Source organism: Schistocerca serialis, unplaced genomic scaffold (genome assembly GCF_023864345.2).
Source record: "Schistocerca serialis cubense isolate TAMUIC-IGC-003099 unplaced genomic scaffold, iqSchSeri2.2 HiC_scaffold_1162, whole genome shotgun sequence".
NCBI classification, from domain to species: domain Eukaryota; kingdom Metazoa; phylum Arthropoda; class Insecta; order Orthoptera; family Acrididae; genus Schistocerca; species Schistocerca serialis.
Window position 1 is genome coordinate 115,001 of NW_026047362.1, and position 5,000 is coordinate 120,000.

The 5,000-nt window shown below is 53.6% G+C and overlaps 1 non-coding gene across 1 annotated transcript in view; it reads left to right on the forward strand.

The window, feature by feature from the left end:
* The first annotated feature begins 3,862 nt into the window (after nt 1–3,862).
* The window catches only part of LOC126433185 (small subunit ribosomal RNA), a 1,910-nt gene continuing 772 nt past the window's right edge, over nt 3,863–5,000 (forward strand). Inside the window, exon 1 of the ribosomal RNA XR_007578301.1 lies at nt 3,863–5,000. This exon is cut by the window's right edge and continues 772 nt beyond it. This is a non-coding gene — a ribosomal RNA (small subunit ribosomal RNA).

Below are 5,000 nucleotides of genomic sequence, written 5' to 3' on the forward strand. Positions count from 1 at the left end.
CGCCATCTGTAGGTCTCCCGCAACATGACCTCCTGCAACGACGATACCGTCATCTATGAGACGCCAAGCCGACTAAGACAGCGATGGGCCCAAAGCGCCCTTCTTTCGACCCCACCCACAAAGCCTGCACCCTCTGTCGACAACAGCACCCCAACGCCAGCGCCTCTGCCGCACGAAGTCGTGGACCGGCAATCACTCCACCTGCACCCGTTCGTGCCCCACCCCAACCGCCCAACTCGCAACTCCAGCGGATGCACGGCGGACTTTGCTCGCACTCGCAATGTGCAATCCACCCCTATAACGTGCGTTTCATGAAGAGTTATGTCCAATATGCGACATTCCCGCTGTCCATATACATGAGCTGCGAGCTGTACCACGTACGAGCTACAGACGCGATCGCGTTGCTCTCTGTACGAATGCAGATGCTCAGCGGCAGCTAGGAGGCGCTCCATCCATTTCGGTACCGGTGAGCGTTGCACTCGCAGTCGCAAAAACGTACGGCAAGTATATTACTCGGAAGAGTCAATGACAGTCCAAGCCCCCCTGCGTGGGAAGAGTCTTCCTAGGCCATGACCCACCGGAAGGGCGCAGCGTCCCCCACCCCAGACATGTGACGTCACACTATCGGTATTGACGACTAGACTGATTCCTTATAATCATTTGCCATACACCGGTGGAAGCTGCCGAGACGAGTAACTACATGGCGGCCTCGCCGTGTCACTAATGTACAGAGATACAACAGTTTCGACTGGAACCGGATGAAACGTATACACGGCGCTGATTAGTAATAGATAGAGCCATCAAAATACAGATAATGTATACAACTGTCCGTATACATGCTGAAAGACTCTGCTCACAATCACAACCACACGTCAGCCAGACACTCTTATCACGCACTACTCTCTGCCTGTAACAGGCACAAAGACAATATGTAAGCACCAGCATGGAACAACACCCAGTGCATCCTCTCCGCCACATTAGACAATCCACACTATCATAACCAGACCGGGAGGTCCACTCACAAAACAGAATACCCCACCCTTCCGACAACCACCATTGCTCAGCTAAGCCACCAACACCCACACATGTCCTACACAGGGGTACACCCAACATCACAATACTGCCTCCTGTCACAGCACACAAACAATGGCAGGAATGAAAGACACAGGTCTGCCACAAGCATGGAATCAGAGCGCCGCCTGTCATGAGCCAAAGGTGCATCCTGACGTGGCAAATCAGATGATGCCGCAGGCATCCACTTACTATAATCACAATCAACAAACCGGCCGCCGCCGCCGCCGCCGCCCCCCCCCCCCCCCAATACACCTTTCCTTACAACAATGTGTACCTTAACCTAACCCACATTGTACCTTAACCCAACCCACATTGTACCTTAACCTAACCCACATTGTACCTTAACCTAACCCACATTGTACCTTAACCTAACCCACATTGTACCTTAACCTAACCCATATTGTACCTTAACCTAACCTATATTGCGCCTTAACCTAACCCACATTGTACCTTAACCTAACCCACATTGTACCTTAACCTAACCCATATTGTACCTTAACCTAACCTATATTGCGCCTTAACCTAACCCATATTGTACCTTAACCTAACCTATATTGCGCCTTAACCTAACCCATATTGTACCTTAACCTAACCCACATTGTACCTTAACCTAACCCACATTGTACCTTAACCTAACCCATATTGTACCTTAACCTAACCTATATTGCGCCTTAACCTAACCCACATTGTACCTTAACCTAACCCACATTGTACCTTAACCTAACCCATATTGTACCTTAACCTAACCTATATTGCGCCTTAACCTAACCCATATTGTACCTTAACCTAACCTATATTGCGCCTTAACCTAACCTATATTGCGCCTTAACCTAACCTATATTGCGCCTTAACCTAACCTATATTGCGCCTTAACCTAACCTATATTGCGCCTTAACCTAACCTATATTGCGCCTTAACCTAACCTATATTGCGCCTTAACCTAACCTATATTGCGCCTTAACCTAACCCACGTTGCGCCTTAACCTAACCCACGTTGCGCCTTAACCCAACCCACGTTGCGCCTTAACCTAACCCACGTTGCGCCTTAACCCAACCCACGTTGCGCCTTAACCCAACACACGTTGGGCCTTAACCTGCTCTGTAATTGTCATACGACGCGTTAAATTAGTGTAGTGTTGCCTAACTGCAACCCCCGCAATATAGTTTGCTACTCGCACTGCCCGGTCCCCAGAGTATCGCTTCATGTTAAACACCTTGCAGCTATACACTGTAATGCGGACGGCAGCAGGACGTACATGCTCAATGCCCTTCGCAGTTGTTCATTGGCATTCGCATGGCGAAGCACAGCCTACGTTGTGGTACGGCTTGTGTCAACTGTCCGCTGATGTTGTACGTCCAAATCACACACTGTACTGCACATTGGTCCTCATGTACTGAATGATACATCGTGGTACATGTGTGACCGTACCACGACTGCGCCAACAACGGCGAACCATACGGTCCAAATATTGTGCACTCAGCTACGTGTCGTCTCCCTATAAGAGCTGGATTGCAGTATGGTATGCCGTGGATGGCGATCACCATGAGCCGTCTGTTGATGTAGTGGCGCGTGTTGTCAGACGTAGTCGTCTCTTCTCACACACCGTGATAGCATGGTGCACTGCGTTCCACATCTGCGACATGCGACAGAGGCCGGTTGACAGTCGTTCGCGCAATGGACATCGCATACGTACGGGGGCCACCTTCCACGTGTTCGCGAAGCGTGCACATGTTGTTGCGTGTATGTGGGCAGACATAGTGTGTCGTGACACCTGACACAGGCATGCAACAATCGTTGAATTTGCAAATGGCGATGGACGTCTACGTTTGCTGGTGACGTTACGCAAATGAAGAACTGGTAAACCGTTGTGGTGCGGTTGTTCTCGCTAGAGGTGAATCAGTGATGGCGACGATCGGTTGAGCTACCAACCGGTTGTTTCAGCGATACCCACCATGCCCACGAACGTGAATGGCATGTGGGTGTGAAGCGATACGCGGCGGTGGCTGGGTGGGACCGTCCCCGGCCGGTGAGGGGGGGCCTCCCGGCGTGCTGGCCGCGCGGTGCGTGGGCGCACGCGCTACAGCCGGCTGGTGGGGGCGGCCAGTGGCAGGCGCGCCGGCCGACGGAGGCGGCAGGCGGCGCAGCTGCGCGCCGGCGCACCCTGCACGCGGCGCCGTGCGGCCAAAGTAGGTCCTCGCGGGCCCGGTGCGAAGCGCGGTGGACATCTGCAGTGTGCTGGTCCGATTGAGGACTGTGTGCGCTGAGGATGCGCCGCCGCCCGGCGCTCGGCGCCGCGACGCCGTCTGCTGCTCGGTCGCCTCTGCGGTTCTCGCAGGTGGATTGTATCGCAGCTGTGCGGACGTGTTGGCGCGTGCGCTGTGCTGGGAGAGTTCGCTTCGGCACCCAAGTGGGGCTTTTGTCCTTCTGTGGCGCTGGCGTTGGAGCTGCCGGCCACCGTAGGTGGCGCGTGTTGTCTCCCGCCGGCAATGCCACGACAGCACGCTCCCGGGCCTCTGTCGGCAGCGGCAAGCTCAGTTGGGAGCACGGGTGGTCGCACCTAAAGCGTCTACTCGCCAAACTCCGGGCGATTGCGCCTCTCTCGAACCCGACCAAGTACTTAGGACGGCGCTGCGCGCCGCCGGGACCTGAGAGGGTTTCGAGGTGTATTGTGCAGGGGAGCTCAGCCTCCTCCTGTTTGCAGAATAATTGAGCGGACGCTTGCGTGTTCGCGCGGGCTCCCGGGACACACTCCCGGGCGGCCGGCTGCTCAGCTCTAGTTGACGCAGCTCCCTGGTTGATCCTGCCAGTAGTCATATGCTTGTCTCAAAGATTAAGCCATGCATGTCTCAGTACAAGCCGCATTAAGGTGAAACCGCGAATGGCTCATTAAATCAGTTATGGTTCCTTAGATCGTACCCACGTTACTTGGATAACTGTGGTAATTCTAGAGCTAATACATGCAAACAGAGTCCCGACCAGAGATGGAAGGGACGCTTTTATTAGATCAAAACCAATCGGTCGGCTCGTCCGGTCCGTTTGCCTTGGTGACTCTGAATAACTTTGGGCTGATCGCACGGTCCTCGTACCGGCGACGCATCTTTCAAATGTCTGCCTTATCAACTGTCGATGGTAGGTTCTGCGCCTACCATGGTTGTAACGGGTAACGGGGAATCAGGGTTCGATTCCGGAGAGGGAGCCTGAGAAACGGCTACCACATCCAAGGAAGGCAGCAGGCGCGCAAATTACCCACTCCCGGCACGGGGAGGTAGTGACGAAAAATAACGATACGGGACTCATCCGAGGCCCCGTAATCGGAATGAGTACACTTTAAATCCTTTAACGAGTATCTATTGGAGGGCAAGTCTGGTGCCAGCAGCCGCGGTAATTCCAGCTCCAATAGCGTATATTAAAGTTGTTGCGGTTAAAAAGCTCGTAGTTGGATTTGTGTCCCACGCTGTTGGTTCACCGCCCGTCGGTGTTTAACTGGCATGTATCGTGGGACGTCCTGCCGGTGGGGCGAGTCGAAGGCGTGCGACGCGCCTCGTGCGTGCTCGTGCGTCCCGAGGCGGACCCCGTTGCAATCCTACCAGGGTGCTCTTGAGTGAGTGTCTCGGTGGGCCGGCACGTTTACTTTGAACAAATTAGAGTGCTTAAAGCAGGCAAGCCCGCCTGAATACTGTGTGCATGGAATAATGGAATAGGACCTCGGTTCTATTTTGTTGGTTTTCGGAACCCGAGGTAATGATTAATAGGGACAGGCGGGGGCATTCGTATTGCGACGTTAGAGGTGAAATTCTTGGATCGTCGCAAGACGAACAGAAGCGAAAGCATTTGCCAAGTATGTTTTCATTAATCAAGAACGAAAGTTAGAGGTTCGAAGGCGATCAGATACCGCCCTAGTTCTAACCATAAACGATGCCAGCCA